The following is a 24091-nucleotide window of genomic DNA, read 5'->3' as shown; positions in this document are numbered from 1 at the left end:
GGGGGGGGGAAAAAAAAAATCACACTCATGTGGTGCAGTGATGGGAGGGCACCCATTCATGTGCCTGGTGCAGTGGTGGGGAGTGTTCACAGTCAGTGGTAAGTGGGGGGGTGTCTGCATTGGTGCACAGTGTAGCAATCAGAGGGCACTCAGAGCAGCAATTGGAGGGCACTGAGCAATTGGAGGAGTATTGCTACTAGAGCCTTTCTATTGGTGACTCCACCTTCCTGTTGTGGGCCAACCACCTGCTTACTTTTCTGCCACATCTTGATCTTAATTGATTAAATAATTGATGTAATTAGTGGGAAGCTGCCCATTTTATGCACCTTGGTGCCAGGGGTGCTAGCTGTGGCTCCTTTTCCTCCCCTATACCGCAGGGTAAGCCTTGCGGATGATACTGACGTGGTTTTAACTTGGGCCCTGCTGTGCTTTGGCCCTCTCCTTGACTTCCCTGGGAAGTCTCACTGCCCCCCCTCACTCTGGGGCTTCTCACTCTTTGCAGCCCTCTCTCTCTGGGGCTGGGGTCAGTGCCCCCCAAAATGCTGCACCCTTTCTGGCACCAGGGTCCCCACGCTACCGTGGAGCCCCTATGAGGCCTTCTCCAACCCCTAATAGCCTCACCTAGTCCTCCAGTCAAAACAGCGAACACAAAAACACAAAGCCCCTGGGCTATAACATAAAAAGCTAAACTGCCCAGCTAAACAGCAGTCAATCCTTACCAGGAAATGCTTCAACCCATAGCAGCAATCAGGGAATGCTCATACAGCCAAGCTTCTCCCTTCTGTCTGCACTGGCTGAACTCCTCCTCCTTTGGCCTCCAGAGGGGAACTACCCTCCTGGCCTCATGGCTGGGGCTTAAGAAGGGTCAGGCCCTGCCCCTTCCTGTCAGCTGGCTCCCCAGCGGTTGTCTTAGCATCCAGCACCTGTGACTCTGGCTGCCCTGGTAACTGGCAGCTGGGCCTCACCCTTCTTGCCATTAGGGGTCTCTCCCGAGCCATTTCTGCTCTCAGGCACAGGGCACCTGAGTGCCCTGCAACAGGCACCTAATGCAGCAGTGAGGCAGGGTGGTGCCCACATGGTTGCATGGTGTAGTGGGGCGTGGAAGGAGTGTCTGTGCTGCATACTGCTTCATGGCCCATGCCCTGCCTGGTGTGGCCCCCACTAGTGGCTTCTAAGCCTGCCTGGGGGCTTGGAAGTTGGACAGTCCTGATCTACATTTTTGGTTCATGAAAAAGAAAGGTTAGATCATACTCCACCTACTGGATACATAAGTTGACTTAAATATCTAAGTGCAATCCTGCTCCACTCGGCTTGTGTCCCTGAAACTCCATCAGTACACCTGCCTTTGTAACTCACCCTTATCTTACCACTATCTTCATGAATCAGTCACAAAAAGCAGTGAGCAAAAGGGACCAATCATCTTTTGTTTTAACAGATTTTCAGGAACTTGAGGATCACACTTAGGAATCTAATTCCATTAGGCACTTATTAAGTGGAGAAAGATCTAGTCCAAAGTATCTTGAAACATATGTAGCTGAAATGTCACTTTATGACAAGACTGGCTAGGTAAGACTTTGGTATCAGTTCCCTCAGGGTATGTGCAGCAGTCCTCTGTAGCTTCAGCAGTAAACTAGGTAAGTGGTATGTTGGTTCTCGTCCAATGGTAATTTATTGCCTGGGAGCAACTTCACAGCTTTAATCCTACAATTAAATCCCTTATTCCTCTCTGGGATTTTAATTTATTTTTGAATGCTCTGATGGATCCTCTATTGGAATACTATATTTAAGAATAGCTTTCTAATATAAAGGCTTCCTGGCTGTATGGACTCTATGAAGAAAATGGGTGACGTGGAAGGGCTTTTATGAAGAGACTCTTGTTTAGCTGTTGATCAAGGTGAGGCAGTTGAAGCTGTGCTGCATTCTTATTAAAAGCAGTTTCCTGGCTTAATTTAAATCATGAAATCATTTCACCCAGGCTATTTCCCAGTCTTTCCAGTGAAGAGAAGAAAAGGTGCCATCGCTACTATTTGGAGAGTGCTAATAAGGTTTTTATCCAGCAGAAACTTGATTTTAGAAAAATCAAGTCATTTGCTTGTTTTGTAAGAGTAGGAAAGAAAAAGAGAATGACTGCCTACAGCTAGGGCTACAGTTTAACAAAGAAACCTAACGTATTAAGATTAAACAGATGCTTTTCAGAACCAGGCCATAATTTAACTAAAGTACAGTGATCATTGGAACCTGGGCAGGGAGAAGAAACACCTCTTCTTTAGACCTGAATAAAACAGGCCTTTGGCTTTCTGCATTTTTCAGTGGCATTCCAGATTGAATTACGTAACTGGCTAACGTTTGCATGGTGCTTTGATGATGTACAATACTAAGTCTGATGATAATTACTAGTTATTATAAGACGATGCTGCTTTTGAGAGCTAAGTTCCCCAGACTGCTGTGCCTATCTGTTGTGGATCTATAGATCACTTAAAAAGTGATATTGTGAAGTTGAAATCATGTCCATTCCATAAACATGAGGTAAGTACCCACCAACTTATTTTTGTGGTTGGTTTAAAAAAAGGCTTTTTTTTTCCTTTTTAGAAATATTTTCTCTTTCATGTTGAAGTGGATGTTAGTGAAACTGAGAGCCTACAGTCAAAAGTACCAACCCAATTGAAAATGATTTTGTTATTTTTCCTCTAATCTATTTCAGCTACAGAAGTCTTGAGCATAAATTGTGACATTTTTGGTTAAGACACGCTTTAATTTTCAGATAGGTGATATTGCCTTACAGTGCACTGCTACAAAGGAAAGCTTACCATATGCCTCTATTTTACCTGGACAGTCTCTTATTATATCCTAGTGCCCAGAATTATTTGGGGGGATAGCTGAAATGGACACATCATCAGTTTTCCAGTCGGTGAAACTGAATTTGCTCTCTGTACACCAGGACTCCCATGGAATGAGTGCTCAGCCTAAACAGTGTTTGAGCCAAGACAAGTCAAAAGTGGCATAGGTGCTGGTGGCATAGCATTCTCCTCAAAGTGACCTTGTCAGTGTGCTGTATCATGGAAGAGGCAGACCACAGCAAGGTTTGGAGCAGCAGGTAACTGGAGTACCAGAAACACAGCCATCAGGGTCAAGCTGAGAGGGGAGTCACCCTTTACAGTGTTGGGTCTGGTTCACTGGAGACAAAACCCCTGCAGGGAAGGTGTCCATTAGCTGTGGTGTTGCTGCTAGCTAACAGGATAGGAGTTCTCATCTAGCTTCAAGGGCTAGAGCATATGGGAGGTGGATGCTGCTGGTCTCAACTCCAGCTCTGTCAGATAAACATAACAAGCACATCATTCTGAGTCATCCCAGAATGACCTGTGTGTCTCTTCCTTATTTAGTGTCCTTTTCTTACTAAGTAAGAAATCCACCCTGATTGATATATCATTGCATTAAGTCCCTGACCTGGCCAGCAGTTTGTAATCTGCACTGGGGAGTATTAGGCGTACTCAGTCCCCGTGTCTAGGCACACACAACTGCCCCCTTGCTATAGGTTGGTTTCTGTGCCAGCTTCTCCTTGTTGGAGTTACTCAGCATTGTAAGTCTCTGAGTTTCAACATATAGTGTTTAATGTTCTCTGCTTCAGGAGTCTGTTCCTTCCAAACTTCCTGCCCAAAACCAGGATACTCTGCAGTTACTTGTCTGTAGCACTGGAGTTTGAAGGGAGAAAATCTAGTGGATGATGGGAATATCTCCTCCACAGCAGATAAGGGAATGGAGGGTGGGGGCAGCTGGTCTTAATAGCAGGAGGCTGAAGTGATAAATTCTTCCACTTTCCTTCTCAGAGTTTAGCTATGACGTGTGAACAGAGTAGCAACCTGCAGATGGTAGGCAGAGGTCCAAATAGTCTTTGAGTAAGTCACATACTTCCTATATTAAGCGTGACATAAAATTGATCCTCTGATTGGATAGGATCTCCTGGGTCACACTGACCCTCATAAAGACCTTTAGCAGTTAACAGGAGCTTTCAGTAACTGAGATCTGAGATGCTAGTTTTAGCTGTATGGATGGCTAGGGAAACCAAAATGTATCAGTTAAATGAAAAGCAATGATGCTTGCTATTCTCCTTTGTAGTACTCTTGCATATTGAGGCTATGTTAAACTTGCTATGGTCAACTTGCTCTCTTGGGCTAGGGACAAAAGTTACACATAAACCTGTTTAAATGATCAGAAACTGGTTTGAACCTGTAACAGAACAGAAGCTCAGTGCACACAAACCAGTTTCAAAATGGCTGAAATGGGTTTAAGATAAACCTGACTGAATGTAGTATCAGACCTAACTGATTTGGGTCAAACTGGTTTATGAAACTTCTGTTCCAGACCCCTTCTTTGTTCAAGTTAAATCACAGTCCCCCAGCATGCTTGCCAGCCCTGGGCTGGGCTGTCTTGAGAGCAGATCTGGCCCTGCCTCTCTGTTCCCTAGCTGGAGCAGTGAGGGATGGCTGATGGTGGGGGGCAGCCTGGCTGGGGATGCAGCCCAGTCTGCGGGGGGGGGCTGCCCCCCTTCCCCTGGCAAACCCCAGCTGTGGTCTGGGGCTGGGGGGTTGTTAAACACCCCTTTCCCTGCTTAAACTTACAGCTGGCTACACTATGGACCACAAATCCCAGAGGCACCTAGAAGCGGGAAGAGAAAGCAATGAGCAACCCTGCAGAGTCTTGCTGTTGTAATTCTGGACTGCAAATCCCAGAAAGCTTGGGGGCAGTAGGAAGAGGAAGTGAATACACAGCCAGAGAGCCCTGCTCTAAAGCCCCTGGCTTCTGGCTTGAGCTGCTGCAGGCATGTGGCTGTACTTTCTGAATCAAAGGTAAATGTGTGTTCACTTCTGTTTCAATTTAATCTGTGCAGTTTAATCTGCAAAGACTGAATTGATTCAGCCTTGGGGTTTTTGACTGCCTGTACCTAGCCCTAGGCAGCAGTGCACTCAAGTATGCTGTGCTTTTCCAGGCAGGTTGCCTCCTCGTGAGGTCTGGCACTATTTAGCCTGTTTGCATGGTCCTGGCTGTAATGCCTCCAGTTTAAGAGGCAGCCTGCCCAGTGCGACACTGTGTGCTTGAGAGTGCTGCCACTGGGGATAGAAAGTTTACCATAAAGGCATAGTCCAGAGTATAAGGGACTGTTTGGAGCTTTTCCTATGAAAGTAATGCAATGGAGGCCTTAGGTGCCAGGCCTATCTATGTGGGATCTTGGTTGGTCTGCAAAGTGAAGAACTCCTGACTGTCTGGCACAATTGTCAGGCCTGCTCTCTCTGGTGTCCTCTGGTCTGTTGCACATCTGGGAGACAGCGTGGGTTTAGACTGGGGCCTTGGACCAATGTCCTCTTCAGTACTTTGCAACATGGACAAGTAACTGGAACACTATTGCAGGTGTGGCTTTTTATCCTTAACCCTTGATTAAGTTGGTTCCTAAGGCATGCAATCCCAAACAGGTAGTACCTAGCACACGTTAGTGTTTAAACAGGAAGTAGTTTCCATTCACCATGAGCCCAGAGCAGCAGAGATCATACAGGTAAACAATGGCCTGTCAGGTGAGGTCTGTAAAACAGTAGGAAGGCAGCTGGAGGACCACCAAAATACTTTGAAGCGCAGATGTGTCTACATGAAAATCTCTGAGGCATCTTTTTCTGACTAAAATTTAATCCTGATTCCAAAAGAAGTGAACTCTTCTCCAGAGCAATCTCTCACTTTATGTGGACACAGCTCTTTTCATCAGTATGTTTGTGTAAACTAGCCAGGTAGACAAACCTTCAGTTCTTCAGCAGAAAGGTTGGCAAGTCTAGACATAATTTGTAAGGCCTGGGGGAGGTCTGAATTGAAAATAATGCCTAGGTAATGGGACTGAACGATAGGAAAATGGTGGTGTTGTCAGTAGAGACTAAAAAGGGATAGCTGTTGGATGATAGTTAACAAACTATATATATAAATAGTTCCAGCTGGTGTAATGCCAGGGAAGTGTTCTTTAGCAGCACAAAAATCTCACCCAGTTGTGGGTATACTTGTGAACTACTTGGGTACTGCTGGAGTTAGCCATGCTATCCTTAGGGGTGATGTTGGGTAAACAGGGTGGCTATGAACAGACAGAGCTCTATTATTTATGTAGAGCTTGAAGCCAGCAGGGTTTCTAACATGTTTTTCTACTGCACTTTGTGTGAAATGTAAGTCCTTTCTCATTGCTACAGGTTCCGTGTCTCCACTGGGGTGTTGTGATGGAGCATGTCTCTGCTGCTGTGACATTGTAGTTACAAGTGTTTATGGCTTGCACTTTACCATAACGGAACAGGAATAATATCTCCCTAAACTCTGTGCAAAACATGAATTTTTAAAAAAATATAAAGGCCCCTCTGCTTTGCAACTAATGTATTTAATTTTTTTACTTCAAGAGATTTTTTTAAATTAACTTATTTTCCATTTTAAGTGTTTTTCTTCACAATTGTATGGGTTTTTTTCCCTTTTGGTCAGTAAAAGCCAGTTACTCTTTCTTGTGGACTGACAATGCTGTTTTGTTTACATTTTTATAATGCTGAAACTTCCTGTACAGTTTTTCAGAACTGTATTTTTCTATTAAAAAGACATGGGGAGGACAATCTAAGGCTTAAATATCTAATGCTATCTTTGGGTTAAGATTTCCAAAGTGACTAGTAGTTTTGAATACCCAAATCAAGGGGGTTCGACCTTTAGATACCTTAATGGTCCTGATTTTTCTTATTAGAAAGTGCTGGGCATCAACCTTCTGAAAATCAGAACCTGTAAAAATGTACCAAAATCTCTAGTCACTCTGGAAATCTTGGTCTTCATGGTTTAGTTAAATAAAAGAAATAGTAGCATATTACAACAAAATGGAAGACACTGATTTCTTTTGAGCTAACTCATCCTGTACACAGTCTTAGAATGCAGACAGTATGGCCAAAACAGAGAAAATGGGAAGAGCAATATGTAGCTTGTGGAGGGCTAGTGGCTTATGGCTGTGTCATTTTTACAAAGGATGTGCATTGTAGGGAAGAATGGATTTTGACAAAGGATCTCACTGCCACAAACTTTCTGAGAAATTCAAGGTGCAGAGATGGGGATTAGACTCTTAAGAGTATTAAGAACAAATTAATTGTGATGTAACCGACCAGTTGTCCAACTTGCCCGCTAACTAACTCTAAAAGTGGTCAAGGCTAGGGGACGGTATAAAATGCCATACTTAATCTAATAATGCAGTTGTCTACTAGGGGAAGATTATCTGATCTGGAGCTGATGAGTTGTTTTAAGCCTAGAATTATGAAGACTGATAACCTTTAATATCTCTATCTTGGCAAATATCATTGCAGATGTTACTCTGATTCATACATGCCTTTACTGAAACTTTTACTGTTTTTTTTTCCCCCTTAACCATCCATTTTGCATCTCGAAGTTCAACAGATAAATTATATGTTGACTAAAACTGCGTCACTGTATCACTTGCTTTTCAATTTTAAGGTGTGTCTTTATGTAAAAATAAAGAGCAGTTGATTGGATACTTACGTACTCTTAGATATTTTATCTCATCTTGTTTTCCTCTCTTTGCGCCAGATCCTGCTTACTTTTTTCATAGGGCCAACACCAACAGTGGGATGGGCTTTCTGCATACGTAATGGAGGACAAATCAGTCTAGATGTTAATACCTATAGGTAGCAGTCCACATTGTCCCCCCCAGTCACAGAATCATAGGAACTGAGGGTTAGAAGGGACCTCAGGAGGTCATCTAGGCCAACCCCCTGCTCAAAGCAGGACCAGCCCCTAGTAGTCCCCTTCATTGACTTGCTTCAGGCCTCTGCTGAGGTGCTTTCAGCTACTGCACTTAGTAAAACCAACAATCCTGGGCTGGCATTAGATTTTAGGGCAACTGACTTTCTTGTTGGCATGTCTGAAAGCATTAGAGAAGTGGCCTCTAAAGAGTTATTAGTGAAAGCTAGCCCTCTGGAGTTCCCAACCCCTTGCCCAGGGCAAGTGTCCTGTGACTGAGCTAACCAGGGGATAGCCTTCTAAAGATGCCTGCTGTCCAGGGCTAGTCCAAGGGTAATTGGTTCCCTAGGCAAACTGTATACTTCAGTGTCCCTACCACTTCCAATATAGAGGAAAATAAGTCTAGAATGAACTTTTATGGCTTGGTGGGAAGAGCAGCCTGGACACTGGCCCCTGCAGTCATGGGCGACTGGTGCCACCTTAGTCAGGGGGACAAGTGCCCCCCAGTGACCAGTCAGCGACTGGGGGAGCTCCCCTGTGGCCAATCTTGCCAACCGGTGGGGAAGGGGTCCCCCCTGTGGCAAAACTCACTGACTGGGAAGTGGCTGCGGTGTTCCCAGAAGCAGCCATGGTGCTACATCTGGCGCTCCCACTGCCTAGCCAGTGCCCTAAGTGGAGAGTGGGGCTCTCAGGGGGTACATGCACCCCCTATGTGTTGCCAGTGCCAGCAGTCCCAATGCTGGCCCTGGGTGTGCTGGCCCGAAGTGAGGGGCACCACTGGCCCGGGGGCAGGTAGTGAAGGGCACTAGCAGGGTTGGAGGCAGAGCGGGTCCAAGGTGGAGCTGTAGCCGGCCAGGGCTGTTATTCGGAATGATGTTTCTGTTATTTTGTTCTTTGTATCATTTTGGTGCCCCCCCCCACCTTTTGTCACCTTGGTTCTCCTAATGGTTGGCCCGAGGAAAGCCTTAGGAAGCAGGACTTCCTTGCGGGGTGGATGCCAAGGGGCTGTAGGCAGCGGGGGCTGTGGGCTCCCTAAGCTGCAGCTGAGTAGACACGAAGCCGGCTCTCTGAGGCGGCGCCTCTCGCTTTCTTTCCCGCGCAAACCCAGCGCCTCCCTCCCTTCGACTCCTCCAGCATGAGGGGTAGTGGGGCACGAGGCGCCCGCGCCAGGCAGGGGAAAGGGCGGCGTTTGCCCCGCGGACACGTGCCCGGCCCTGCAGCGGAGCAGGAGGTCACTTCGCCGCCCCCTCCTCTCGGGCCCAGGTGCGTCGGCTGCCCGCGGCTTGGGGCAGGACACGCGACCCCGGGGCTCGGCTGTGCCCGCCTCTGGCCGGCAGGAGGCGCCGTGGCTCCGGGATAAGCCTCCCCCTGCTCCCGCGCGTGACGTGGGAGCTGCCTGTGCCAGCGCCTCCGCCGCTTCCCCGCGCCCCTGTCTCTCCCGCCCCGCTGCCCGTGTCTGGCAATGCCCCTGCAACGCCACCAAGGGGCGGGGGCGGCCCAGGCCCCCGGCTCGCTCCCTCCGTGTTGGACCCTCCGGCCTGCGTCTGATTCGCCGCCTTTTGCGAGCCCCCCCGGGGGGGGGTGTATTGCAGAGGGAGTTGTGGGAAGGTGGGGATTCGACCCCGATACCTCTGATCTAACCACCTCCCCAGAAGATCCCGAGTGAGCCTGGGGAAGTTCAAAATGCCCGAGGCGGATGGGCGCCCTGCTTTGCAGGAGAGGGGCGGGAAAGAGCCAGCCCCGAGCATTGAGCATTGTGGAAGCGGGGCTCGTAGGTACGTGTCTCGGGCAGACAGCCGCCCGGAGGAGGATGGGGATGGCTCTTGTGCAAGGGCGGGGGGGAGAATACCTGGGAGTTCACTCAAATAAATGCTCCCTTCCCGCCCCCCCCCCGCCTTGCTAAGGCGCCGTTGGGAGTCGCCGCTGGCTCCACGGGGCCGGGCGGTGCACGGTGCAACCCCCGCCTCAGACACGCCGCAGGTGGAGGAGCCCAGCCCGGTCCCCCCCAGCAAAGCCCAGATCGGCCGCCCGGTCCCTCGACCAGCACAGCCCCGTTGAGGCCGAAAGAGGGGTGGGAGGAGAGGGGAGAGGAGGGGAGGGGGTGGGAAGAGACGGACAGACGTGTCAGCAGCAATGCAGATGGGGGTGGGAGCGGCACTCGCTCAGCTAGTTAAGTGCTCGTTGCCAGGGGTGGGTGCGACTCTGTACGTGTGTACGGGGGTGGGGGGGCCGCGCTCTCCCGGCGACTCGCTCCTTCTCCCGGCTCGTAGCCGTGCTGAGCCCAGGAATGGGAGAGCCAGACCGTACCCGAGTTATTTATAGACTCGTGCCAGCTGTTTTTTGATTCCGCTCGTGTGCGCTGTTGGGAAATGCGTTTTGCCTCTCGTTCTTCCAGCCCTCTTCATGTCTTTCTTGGGGAGCGGGTTTGGTCGCCCTCAGCCCCCTCTCATCAAATATTGATGCTTTTTTTTCCCCTTCAGGAGGGGGACGCTTTGGGAATAATCATGCTTCACAGAGGACCGGCACCGACCTCCAGTTGCTCCAAACACCATCTTCTCCACTAGGGCTCCGGGAAAAGAGTCATGATAAGAATCTATTTCTTCTTTTTTTTTAATATATAGATACATACAGAAATAGGCACGAGGAATGCTTGCTGGGGAGCCTGCATTTTACGACCCTTGCCGCACTCTCTGAAGCGAAGCTCTTCTCCCTTTCCATTTGCACCGCTCGAAGACACGAGATTTCCAGATTTTTTTTTTTACTGCCAAATAGGATTTTTTTCTTTGTCTTTCCACCTGCTTGTCCCCCGACCCTTATTCTTCTTATGTGGATATGCAAGCAAGAAGAGGAGACTGGATATTCCCAACATGCTCACTCCCTTAATCTGTCCATCTAGAGGTTCTGCTTCTACAAACCAAGGTAGGGAGATTCCCCTTTCCTTCCTTTCTTCTTTCCCCCCCTCCCCTCCAAGATCATTTTAATTCATTAATTGGTAAAGAAAACAAATCGCGCCCCATGTAGTAAGAGGGCCGGGGGTGTCATTTTTAGGAGCTAAAAGGAGGCAATAATCATCAGACATGTTGATTCCGCTCTTCCCTTGTCTCATCCACCAGGATGTGGAGGGTGGGGGAGGAACGCTTGAGTTCCCGATCATAGGGGTGAATTAAGGGAAAGTCTTCTGGAGGTCTGTTTTTTTGGGGGGGAGTGGGGTGGGTAGAGAAGCAGAGGAGAGGGGCTGGAGGGGAAATTCAGATCCCTTCCAATCCAGCCCTCAGCAAATTGCCTTTGTCTCCCCTCTGTTCCCTGCCTCGGCAGCTTCTTTCTCGTGCTTGCCATGCTTTGGATGTTAACACACAGCTTATCGCGGCTAGCGGCGCTTCTCCACCTGCTTGTTGCCTGTACGAGTGGTGCATTACTTCCAGCACACCAGGGCCTCAGGATCGCTGGAGGCCCAATGCGGTGGAGCTGGTCTAAATGGAGCCCGGGGATGGAGATCCCTGCCTGGTCCTCGGAAGGGTGGCTGCTGTGCGTGTGTGCTTGTGTGTGTGCGCGCGCGCGCGCTTGCCTGTAGGTGAAGGGCTATTTTAAGTCCAGGCACGTCAAGAGACTCAGTTTTAATCTGCCGGGCGCTTGACTCCGACACGGTCGCGGGTTTAATGCATGTCATTTTTTTTTTGTGGTTGGGTTTTTTTTTTTTTGGTCCCTGGGTACTGCTGTGGCGATTGTTTTCAACACATACGTACACACACACTCTCTTCCCCCTCCCCCTCATACAGCCACATTCTGGCTCCGATCACACCTCATTCCCCACCTCCATACAGTCGTCCTCTGGGTACACCCCCCCCAATACAATCTCTCCCTGGCTCCCATCTCAGACACATCACCCCCCCGCCCCATATAATCTTCCCCTGGCTCTCATCTCACACACACACCTCTTCCTCTGGCTCCGCGCGGGCGCGCGCACACACACCATACAGCCACGCTCTGGCTCCCGTCACACACACGCGCACACCCCTCCCCTACCGTCTTCCTCCGGCTCCACGCGCACCCCCACCCCGCTCTACTTACACCGGGGCAAAATGGCCATGTTGCCGCATGCCCGTGCGGACCGGGCCGGGTTGGGTCAGGCGGTAACATGAGCCCGCCGGTAAGATGGTGGCGAGACAAAGGGAGCGGGAGGCGGCCCCGGTCCGGCGTGTCACGTTGGCGCCCGGCCCCCGGGCATCGGGCCGGCGCCACCCTCGCACGCGCAAGTCCGGGGCGAGGCCGAGAGCGCGGCGCCCGGGCCGGGGGCCTCCTCCCTGCCACACCCCCTCGGCGGTACTGCCCTGCTCTGCCCGGGCAGCAGCCTCAGCATGGGCGTGGGCGCGGGGAGCTGTGGCTGCCCGGCCCGGCCCGAGGGGGAGAGGCGGGGACAGGCACGTGCCTGGCAGCGGCCCCTTTCCCCTGCCGCCGCGCTGCCAGGGGCCGCCCTGAGGCAGGGCAGGGAGGCGCGAAGGGGGTCCGCTGAGCCCGCTCTGCCCGGTCCTGGCGCTTTCTCTCGGGCGTCTCGGGAGCTTTTGTGGGCTCGGGGAGGAGGAAGGAGCGCCTGCTCCCGGGGGTCTCTGAGCAGCGCCCTGCAGGGCATGGGAGAGGAGGAAGGGCCGGTTCCCCCTTCAAGTCTCCACCTGCTCCCTCCTCTCCCTACAGCTCCCCGAGCCGGGGTGGGTCTCCACTGCAGGGGAGGGAGCCTCCTCACAGAGACACCCTGAATACCCCCCCCCCAACGAGTTAAACAATTGATGGGGTCAGAGGCACCCTCTGGTGTGGGTCATTGAAAGCGCTTGCCCAGTGCAGTTTTTGCGAGGCACTTGCATCAGTTGAAACTTGTTTTACATCCCCTCTTTCTCATCTCCACAGGCTCACCAAAGCCTTTTGCTTTCCCACAGCCAACAGCTCCTAAGTCTGCAACACACAGAGACCTATAGCTTTAGGCCTCTGAGACAGCACTAGGAGGAGAAAATCTCATCAAGATGTTTCTCTTCCCAAAACAGCAGTTATTTTAGCAGGCAGTTGCAATATTAGCAGCTTTGGAAAATCTCATCTGGAGGGGGAACAGTGTTTTTATTTATTTGTGTACTTTAAGTACACCTCTTTGAGCTAAAACAGACTTGTACCCTATTTTGTTTCAAACAGACAGGTAAAATCTGGATTCAGTGGTTAGTGCTTGGTGCTACTGTAGGGACTTGTTTTGATTCACAGACCTAGATTTTCAGGGCCTGGTGAGCTTAGATTCAGGGTTTCTGCAGTACTATGTGGGTGGCCTGGCTTTAATTCCTAGTGCTGTTCTCTCTGTCCCAAGCTGGCAGAGCCTAGCAGTGCTGCAAAGCCTACACAGTGCTCTAGGGGTTAGTGCAGGGGTGGGCAGTTATTTCAGACGGAGAGCCACTTACTGAGTTTTGGCAAGCCATCGAAGGCCTCATGACAGGCATCCGGGGCAGATAAATATTAATTTTCTAATTTTTTTAGGAGCCCCATAGGCTGGATAGAATGGCCTGGCGGGCTGCATTTTGCCCACCCCTGGGTTAGTGTCTGCAGCGGGTTGAGTCCCTGGTCTGGTATTTCACGCCTTAGGCTTCAAGAGCCTAAGATGATGTGAAAGTTGGTCCTGGTCCCTGATGGTTAACAGCCTTCACTTTCCCACCCCTAAGAGAGAGATGGGTTCCTTGTACACCTCCTGCACCAAGCCTTGCCATCAAATCCTGGTAGCTACTCAGATGAGGTCTGCCAGAGCAGTGGGAAAATGTGGGGAGGGCTTTATATAGGCCCTTACATATAATGAGGAAATGGACTGCCTAAAATATAGGAGATTGAGCTGCCTTAATAGATAGAGATGGATTTAGTTACTGTATCTGTGTAATCTACTATATGGCTTTGTTAATATCGAAGTGCCTGCAGTGGAGCTCTAAGATGGTTTGCCTCTTACGAATGTATTTGGCTCCCCCCATGTTTATATTCAACAGAAAAGCTGGGAGTAACTGGGAGAAAATTATAAGTTATCTCCCATTACACTGATCCATCCTCCCTCCACCCATCCATAAGAACCCTTTCAAGCATAGTGAATCTGTTTATTAATCTAGTTTCTTCGCTGGTGGTCAAACACACCAGTTTCTGCACCAAGTGCCTTCCTGACTGAGATGAAATGGCAATTGCAAAATTGCAGCACTAGAGGTTGTGGAACAGGACTAAGAGTGACAATAGTAAGATCCAATTGCAATCTTTCGCCTACCAGTTGTCTCGTATCTTCTCTGAGTCCTGTTTTTTTTGCTGCAGTTTACAAGCATGTCACAGTAGAAGTTAAAGGGAGCATCATCCTTGACCCATGAAGGTGACTCCAAGCCCCCTGTGACCTACCTTTATTTCCCATCAAACTGTTTGCTGTCACCAAGGCAAAACATCAGCTCATGTAAATTGGCATTACTCCACCAAAGTTAATGCAACTCTGCTACTTTCTGCCTGCTGAGAGTTTGGCTGAATTAGCTGAATAGCAAAGCTTCACTTTATTTTGGTGAAAAGGGAGGAACTGAAACCATAATGTAGATCAGTAGCACTATCATGCACAACCTCCTCAGAACAAGTGGTGTTGTGTAGCCCAGGACTTGCAAGCAACTATGCGAAAAAAGAAATGAGTGTATGTAAACCCCTGCACCAATCAATACCCGCATGATAAGGGACATACCCCTGAACATGTCTATAACAAATAGCCTACATACTCAGCCAGTCAAAGGCAAGAAAAATGCTCAGTGGATACAAGCTTGTTTTTATAGCTTTGAGGTTTACATGTGGAGAGGCAGAGATGTGTGTTGGAGCAGGTTATAGAGTACCCTGGAAGTAAGCGAACTAAAACCACCACTAATTTATTCCTTTGAGCAAAAGTTGCTCATTATTTAGTCTCTTGCTACTTAGCATGTTAAGAATGCGCTGAGCATTATTCTTGTGGAGCAGGGGAGATAGGTTTCTTATTTTTAAACATACATTGGATGAATTTAGTGCTCCTTGAAGGATCACCCTATTTCATCTCTGTAAGTTGGGGGAGTTGTCCAAGGATATTTCCACCAGAGGATAAAAAAGAGTAGTTTGCCAACCAAAAGGGAAGAACTGTAACAGAGCAAGGGTCAGCTAAATATCTGGAGGCAAATAAAGAGAATAGAGGTATGAGAATGGGTTGTAAATTCAAAATGAGGGTTGAGGAGGAGAAGGGGCACCAGGCAGAGAACACTGTGGTGCACCTATCCCTCCAAGGAAGTGTCATGGGAACTGGTAAACATGGTGGTTGAAGGTGTTGATTTATATTAAGTGAATGCCAGCAAGTGTGAACATCAGCTGGGAAAACCAGTTGAGAGGAGAGGGAACAAATCTCAGAATCGAGCTTATACAGGAAACAACCTCTCCACCCCAAAACAGAGCGTGGAGCAAAAGTATAAAATGAGTGGAGGATGGAGACCTCAAGCCAAGCAATCCAGACTACTGCTACTTCAGGAACATTTCAAGGAAGTCAGTAGAGCAGTACAGGACCTGGTGTCAAACTGGTAGCCTCAGTGTATCGAGGTGCTCTTTTTTCCTAAGAACCAGTACAGCTTCCTTAACATGGCTGTGTACTTTTGCTTCATCTTTATGAGCAAGGAATGCCATCGGGGTCAAAGGGGACTTGAATCTTCATGGTCTATGTAGTCTTTGGTCTCTCATGCAGTTCTGATAATGACCACTTGCCTAGGAACTAGAGAGAGGCCTTCAACTTGGTTGACCTGAAGTAACATAGTTAAAAGTGCATAAATAATTTAGGAGCCTTAGCTTGTTTTAAGGGGACATTGGGCATAAAAAAACCTCGTTCTCACTGATTTTCAGGGAGATTTAGCTCTCCTAAATCACTTTTGAAAACATAACTAAATCATTTGAAAATTTGACACAGCTGCTAAACAGTTATCACTAAATAGGAATCTTTTTTTAGTCACTACCAAACAAAGATGGATTTGAACCAGCAATCAAAAAATAAAGGGTTCTAAGAACTATCCTCAGTCCTTCAACCTGTCTAGCCCATGAGTTGGTTAGCTTGATGCAACTTGCTTATTATCTGTACAATTCTTTTAGCAGCCTTGGTTAAGCTTCATCTAGAATTCAGTTTGGGGACCCATATTTGTAAGATAGAGAGAGAGTAGAAAGAGTTAGGAGGAACAGACGCTGCAAATGATGACTGAAGATTTTTAGAAAAGGAGATCCGTAAAGAAAGGTTAAAAGAGCCAGTCATGTTCAGTCTAGAGAGAAGACGACTGTGGGTGGAGACTTAACTGTCAGCAAATGCATAAAAGATCATTACAGGAAGAGGACAGGGGCCAATTATTCATATTAGTCACCAAGGACAGATCAGGAAGTAGATGATCTTAATATGAGGCAAGGAAAATTCAGATTAAACAGCAAATTAAATGTTTACTGCAAGAACAGTTTGGGTGACAGAAGAAGATGCTGAAAAAGTGGCAGAACTGCTGTAGCTAGAGACACTTAAAGCTCAAACTAGATACTAAACTATTAGGATTATATCTAGTGTAAACTATGTTTAGTGAGCCACTCACCATGGTATCTCCATGTGAAATAAAGGAATTTTATGAAGCAGATAATGAGTTTGGTGTTGTTAGCATACTGGAGGGATGGACTGGATGGAACATTTGCAAAATCTCTTCTCATCTAAATGAATCCAGAGCTCAAACACTGTGGCATCACTGATCATGTGGCATCAAGCATTACATTATATATGGAGAAACAAGCGTGGTGTTGGATGGTATCATAGTTTGAGCCCTCCTTTGAAAGTAATAAAGGGATTTTCTTAAATGACTCATATTTTTTATAACCTATGGGGTTTGTGAGAAATCCTTCTATCTTTATGGACTCGTCAGAGTCACAAGTCATGTAAAATGTTTGCAGGATAGCCGTTCACAGATCTGTCCTATCTACTTACTATCTTAGTGTTTGCTGGGTAGGTCAACATTCCTGATGTTATACAGTCTTCACTACATCATGACCACTGTATATTTTCATCCTGATGTTCCTCTTATCTATCTCCTCGTCTATTAAGGTTCTGTTCTGGCTCCTATCATAGTAATTTCTGTGCTGCTTATATGTCAAACTAGACTCTGTAAGGTGATGTGACATATGCATATAATGTCACATGTTTAGTTAGTATCAAAATGTGAAAAATACATAGTGCCAAAGCAAGTCATGTAAAGATTTAAAGTCTCTTTCTCTTTACTTTCTGCTCTCACTAGCACTACTGCAGTTAAAATAGGATTTGAGAGGATGTGTAACAGCAGTTTCTGAATATTGCTCTTTTAGATTTCCTTGCTGTTGCCCTCCAGACTGCCACTGTTAATCTGGAGAAACTGAAACCTCTCCAGATCTCATGATCTGTGTGCGTTTGGGCTTGGTCAGTTCTAGAATAGGAGAACTCCAAAGAGAACCAGAGACCTGAAGTGGGGTTGATTGTACAGTAGCATGCTGTTGGGGGCCATCTACTGCTGAATTGCCACTCCAAAGGCTGCCCTCTTGGAGGACACTCTGGGAACAAAGCAGGAACCTACATTGTTAAATGCAGTGATTTGTAAACTTTTTAGACTCAAGGCACCCTGCATGATACTCAAGGCACCCTGCAAAAAATGCCAGCTCTGAGCTTTCACTTGTTTTTTTGACTATGGAAAAATAGTAGAGCAATTCTTTTGCAAAGCCCAACAGGTCAGAATGGTTTCCTATTTTAATGGATTCCTGTTTAAAATCTCTGGGTTTATCTTGTGAATCATGTGTAGGTCTTTGCAGACCTGACAGTGCTAATATTGAGCAGCACCCCACAGCACCCTTAAAAGGATCATGTGGCACTTTGATTGAGAAGCACTGGCTAGAAGCACACATTGCTGCAGTTTGAATCAAGGCTCTATTTCAGGGAGCTTGTAAGCACACTTACCAGAGGGTTACACCATATTTTAGCTGAGATATAAATATTAATCCCTGACCACTGGTACTTATTCTAAGACGCACAGGGGCTTTAGTATCGGAATCCTGGTCAATTCCTAATTGGGGCAATTGTCTGCTGGGTGCCTAAAATTCTCTTTCTTTTTTCATTTGGGTATAGTATTTTTCTATCACTTCCTTCTCTAAATGGCTGCGTAGTGTTGCTATGCACTGTTTTAGAGATGCTTCTTTCATCCTGGGCGTCCTTGCATTTCACTGATTATTGAAGGGTTGGTTTTTTTTACGTGCGTAGTTTCTAAAGATTTTAGGGTCCTTTAAGAGAATATAAAAATATTAAAATTATATGAAAAGATTACTCTTTTGAGGCATGGATGGTGTGAAAGGGGATGTCTCTAGGATTGAAGTGAGAAAGGAATGATTTAGCTTTATAAACTTGCAGTCATTACACCACTGCACAGGGCGGTGTCTTTCATTACACTCTGTAGCCTGGCTCATGTAAGATTTGCTTTCTGGCAACTGGCATTGCAATCTGGATGGATACCTGAAGAAAAAGGGTGGTCTCACTGTAATATGTGGGCTGTATTTGGTATTGGAAAAAACTGGGAGGATTCTGTTATAGCATAGATTCTCAAATGGTGGGGTTGTGAACTGTTCCCCAGATGACATGGCCCCCGACTCTATGGCTGGATGTGAGAGGAGCCCCAAAGGTTTTTGTTGTTACAACAACATGGGATCATAGTTTCCATACATTGGAGGAAAATTCCAACATACCATAGTTCTAGCCAATACCAGTAGGGAATTAGGTCTGGTAGGGACACCAGGGCTTGGCATTTACAGCCATTCAGTCACATTTGCCTCCAGTAAATAGCACTGTATCCAACAGTCACTGTAACTGGTTACAGAACTCCCAGTCACAGCAATGTGAACCTCTCCCAGCAGGAGGCACTGTGAGAACAGTGGTGTGGGCATCAGCTCTCACTGCTCCTTAGCTGCTCCCAGTGGGAAGTGCTGCAGTATTAACTCAGGGTTACTTCAGAGTTAGGCTGTCCCAGATGGAGGGACTTTAGTTGTGGAGGAGCTCTGAAGTACTGAAGTGTTTCACAGGGATGGAGAAAGTGGTTACTGCTGGGAGTCTCTCCCTGCTTTGTGATTCATTGGATTAATTAATGGCCCACAACTGGGTTCCTGTGGAATTTCTGTCACTGAACTCTGCTAAGAAATGCCTTTGAAGTTTAGTGTGGGAGGAGACAACCACTAAGTGCACTCCCACGTTTACTTGTATGTAGACACACGTATTCACATGTAGAGCATGCTGTGCCTGTCTCTAGCCTGGTCTCTAATTGCCTGGTATCTTGCGCTACAGTATTCAGTGGGCTAAGAATCCCAGGGGAGATTCCTTAGTGTCATCTGTGTTTGAGCAGAGTCAAGCTTAAACATCTGAGGATGACAGTCCCCAAGGGAGAGCCTAATGAAAGCGACAGGCTGACATGTCTGTTCTCTCCGTCTCTTTCTTCACTTGTTCACATTTTTGGTACAACTTGAAGCTGAAATTAATCTCTAATTCATGATTGCAAAAAAATGCAAACGCAGTCCTGAAACCTTGAATTTCGTTTTTAAAAAAGCAGCTCGGGGGAGCACAGAGTATCAGATACCTATTTGCAATGGAAGCGATTTTTGCAATCTTCATTTAAAAATCCTGTGGTAGTAAACTCCCAGGTGACAAAAGCCGTGGGTGCAATACAAACTTGGAGTCTCATAGGACTCTCAGAAGAGATGTAACTTTTAATTGTAGGGTGATGGTCTTTTACCACAAGTTGGAAAAAATATTGCTAAGAAAACAGAGCTCCCTTGGATCCTCAGTGCAGGATGGTTGCCTTTGGGAATATGGTGAGTATGGTAGGGAAGGGTCTCTTTAAATCCCTGGCTAGAAGAATTTATAAAATATGATGGTTATAAAGATGACACTCGGGCTGCAATTATTTCACTAAGGAGTAGTGGGGCTAAAATAGAAGAGACTCTTAAACCCAAGAGGAGACAGCTGCAGAAAATGAATGACCGTGTGAGGAAGCTTTCTTAACCTGAAGTTAGGAAAATTGTAGTATATATGATGTGAGGAACAACTTTCTGGACCTCAAGCAGAAGAAGCTGCATTAGAGACAGGGACTGCTTAAAAAAACACAACTGGCAAGACAGGGAAATATACTTACAAATATTTCTGTCCTAACTTCTCATATTCTTCACTGCCAAGGATATTAGTGTGAAATTGGGACCATTATTTATCAGGAGTTCATTTCCTCCTATTGATAGTTCATTATAAGCATAATATTCTGCTTGTGGCTCTTTTGGAGAGAACTGTGATAGAACCAACTAAAGATCCTGACTAGAGCTGAGCAGGAAATTCTTTTCCCATCTTGACATTTTTGCCAGGATTTCAATATTTTCCCTGCCCTGCACTAGGACAAAATTGAGACTATTTGAGATGCTTCATGAAAAAACAGAGACAGGTAAGGCCACCCCCAGAACAGGCAATAATGATAGTTAGGGTACTTGGCTGGATTGCAGGAAACTCAAATTCAGGTCTCTCCTCTGCATAATTCAGAGCAATGGTTTGAACCTAAGTCTTCCAGGTGACTGCCCTGATCACCAGGCTACTAGCTCTGGACTGTCTTCCCTTGTCTTTCCTGCTGGGGCTGTTCCACTTTGTGTGAATAAATAAATATTCATTGGACCAGAGAGAATGGATATGCTAACCACTAGGCTATAAAGTCAGTCTCTCTTGCTCTTTCTGGCCCAGTGAATATTAAATTTTTCACACAAAATGAAACAGCTCCAATGAGAGAGAGCGAGGGAAAGAAAGAGAGAATGATTCTCTAGCTCAGGGTTAGGGCACCCACCTGGGATATGGCAGATCCGGCTGCAAATCCCTGCTCCAAATTAAGTATATTTAAAAAAATGTTGGTTTAGGTGAATTGGTATTTTTCAACAAAACTGTTTTGTTGAAAAATTCCCATCCAACTGTAATCCTGAGTCCAGGTAGGAGAAAAAGCCACAGGAGAGGTGAATTCCCTCAGAGAACAAAGGCCATTTCTTGAAACATATGTTCTTAAATCAAGAATGAGGAATGGGAACTATAGAAAATGTGTGATAGGGAAACAGAAGTATTGCTGAAATGAAATGTATTTCATCACTTTCTGTAACATCCAAGTGGATCTTTAAAAATTGCCCTCTACTTTTTTTCTCAATATTTTCTCAATATTTTAGTTCCTCTCTAGCTAGCATCAGCGCTCATCTTATCTGTATTTCATTGCTGATCACACATTTGCTCATGTTAGAGTTGTGAGATACGTTGGACTTGAAGTAAATAAAATCCACCTTTGATTCTATCTGTCTAAAATCATGCTATGCCTATGTTTGGATGGTGAGTGAAGGAGGCAAGAGTCACATGTGGATTTGTTCAGCACTGAACTTGATTGTGAATGAGTAGAACAAGGAAGGGGAACCCAGATCTCCTTACGCCAAGTCCTCTACCTCAGTGGAAAGACCATTGTTTCCCCAGGAGAAAGCTGGCTTCCTTCCCCTCCAGCTCATTTTGAATACCAGGAGCAGTGATGTAGTTCTGGCCTAAATGGTTTTTGAACTTTTTACACTGAATTTGGAAGAATCTACAAATCTCTATTCCATAGAATGCACTCCTGTTCTCTGGATTCCAAGACGCAACTTCTAGTGGGAAGCAGTTTGGCAGCATGAATTCCCTTGACATGAACAGATATTGTAGTGTCTGCCTAGGGCACTAAAATAAAGATCAGCCCCTCAGAATGATTTGGGAAGATTTGAGAGAAATGGGGGGGGGGGGGTTTGCTGTTTCCCTTTTCATATCCTGTGAATTGGTGAAAAACAACATCTGTGGATATATAAATGCATACATCGAGCCATAATTTTATAGCTGTGTATGAGCATGGCTCCATGTATGCATTTACATACATTATAATTTTCCAACAAAATACCTACTTACCAAGAATGTGACACTTGCATGATTAAACATTAAAAAATGAAGGAATTCAAAGCTTAATTGCGTGTGTGCAGTGTGATATAATCATGTGTAATTTTTAAGGTACAAAACAACCTCATACAATTTTTGCATCATGTCATACACACATATCTAGCTTCACGTCATGTTGTGAACTAGTCTGCATGTGATGGAGTTAAAAACATTCACATAGTACATACACGGTACTCAGAGAATGAGGTGGTTGATTCTGGAGAGTTTTAATTCATTCAGGGATGGATATAGAGTCAGTGGGAAGATGTCTTTAAGTCCTCACAGTGTATTTTATATGCCTTTGGGGTCCATAGAAAAGATGGTATGATGCATTTTATTGGGGTGGAGGGTGGGGTGTGATTTTTGAACAGAATGAAAACTGTGAGAGAACTGGTTAATGAGAGTTTGTCCCTGGCAGGCCAACACTTTAGCCATTTGGTACCCACACCCCCCTCTACAGAATATGAATATCTCTTATAGACTTTAGTGAGTTACTCATTTCCTAGTGGAGAGAAGTGGCTTTCTCATGACTGAAGTGGGGACTGTCATGTTGAATTCATATTGAATCAGTGGGGTCAAGATTTCATCCCGAGAGATGAGGAGTTTGAAATTCACAATACACAATGTGAATGAGAGAGAGAGAGTAAAAAAAGAAGGGTGTTGTAGATGTGTAGATGTGCCTGCACAATATTATAATTCTTCAGTAAAAGGATTAATGAATTCTGACATAGATGCATGTGGGTCAAGCTGCAGTCCATGAGCCTAATCCAGTGGCAGTCTTTCTGCTGAGTACAATGGGTGTTGGAACAAATCTCAGATGCTGGCTTTACTTTGCTGGCCACAACTGCTAGGCATGCTGGTCAGAATCAGTTTCATTTAAGTGTTCTCATTTATGAAATGGTCATGTTTTGCTTTCTAAAGAGCAGCTTGTAGAGCTATCTGGAAACTAATCAGATGGCTCTAATGGCTACCGTGAATGCTTTATAAATCTTGATGTTTACTGAGCATGATGGTTTTTACCTTTGTCTTGATATTTGCAGCTTTTCCTATTTTTGAAGCTCTAAATGTCAAGATTTTAATGGCACTCACTGCATCAGTTCCTTGGAAACTTTTGCTGTTTAAAAAAAGGTTAAGTATTTTAAGGATAGCAAAGTATGTACTCCTCTTCGCAATACAACCCCCGCAAAAAACCAAACCAAAACCAAACCAAACCCCAAACAAAACAAAAACCAAACCCTGAAGAATATTTGGTGATGGAGGTAAGATTTGGTGAAGATTCATTTTGGATCAGATTAGGATTCTGGTTTATTTCCCCGAAGAATGTTCTCGAACTATGTCAGTAAGAGAAAAATCAATGATTGTCCAGTAAGAATAGATTTAAATGGCTGTATTTGGTAAGCTGAGCATTGCAATTTGAGTGGAAATGGAGAGCTGAATCTTAGTAACAGAATTATTTGGAAGAAAAAAATAAAATAGTCTTTCAGCAGTTACTGGGAAAAAATGAAAACCTAGAAAACCAAAGGACTTACCTTCACCCCAGAAATCTGTGGGGAAAAAGAAGAGTTAAAGATTTATTTGGGAGAAAGAGACATTAACAGAATATTATGTTCCCGGAATCACTTTATTGTAAAGGGATATCACAAGCTGAAGTTATCCAATCAATTAGAAGGGGAAACTATTCCAACTACCTAGTGAGTTTAAAGATAATGACAAAAACATGTTGTTTTGAGCCATGCCTAGGTAAAATGTTGTGTGCAAGATGCATTTGTATTGTGTGAAACCTGAAGCTTAAGAGATTGGTCCCTGCAAACACGAAAGACTTAATGCTAACCTTGACTGTAGAGTAGCACTATATTTTTAAAGCATCTGAAGAAATATTCCAGTTGTCTAGAAACTAGTAGATAAAAAACATTCAGTAAAAGAACAGTACAGTAGTTTGGGGGAACTGGACTTGGAAGCTTCAGAGTGAATCTGTATTGTTCATGAACTCAGACTTCAGGAACTACTGGTTTCTAGGAATGACTGGGAGATTTTGCGGAAGAATGAATGTTGCATTGGACACCAGTGCATCAGTTGCAGAGGACAGTACTGAGTGGAACAATGGTACTTGCTGCAAAGCCGGAGGTCTTAAAAGAGATGCGGTAGCTGGAAGTTGCTTCATTCCTAGCAAGTTGGTAGGAGCTGTGCTGAGATTTTCTCAGCTTTTAGCCAGCTCTCTATTGACTGAGCCAAAGAGGTCAAGCTGAGCTTCTCAGCTGGAGGTTGTCTCACCCTGCCTGCTTGTTAAAGTTTATCCTGGCAGTAAATAATCTCCTC

At 45.9% G+C, this 24091-nt stretch overlaps 1 protein-coding gene across 1 annotated transcript in view; it reads left to right on the top strand.

Moving 5' to 3' along the window:
* The first annotated feature begins 9890 nt into the window (after positions 1–9890).
* LOC109315955 (glutamate receptor ionotropic, NMDA 2B-like) overlaps positions 9891–24091 on the top strand; it is a 191182-nt gene continuing 176981 nt past the window's right edge. Inside the window, exon 1 of the mRNA XM_019543918.1 lies at positions 9891–10662. The gene's annotated coding sequence lies outside the window, so the exon portion shown is untranslated. The remainder of the gene's footprint in view (positions 10663–24091) is intronic.

Source organism: Crocodylus porosus, unplaced genomic scaffold, assembly GCF_001723895.1.
Source record: "Crocodylus porosus isolate Cpor-Errol unplaced genomic scaffold, CroPor_comp1, whole genome shotgun sequence".
NCBI classification, from domain to species: Eukaryota; Metazoa; Chordata; order Crocodylia; family Crocodylidae; genus Crocodylus; species Crocodylus porosus.
Note: the sequence above shows the minus strand (reverse complement) of the source record. Positions and strands in the feature narration are given on the sequence as shown.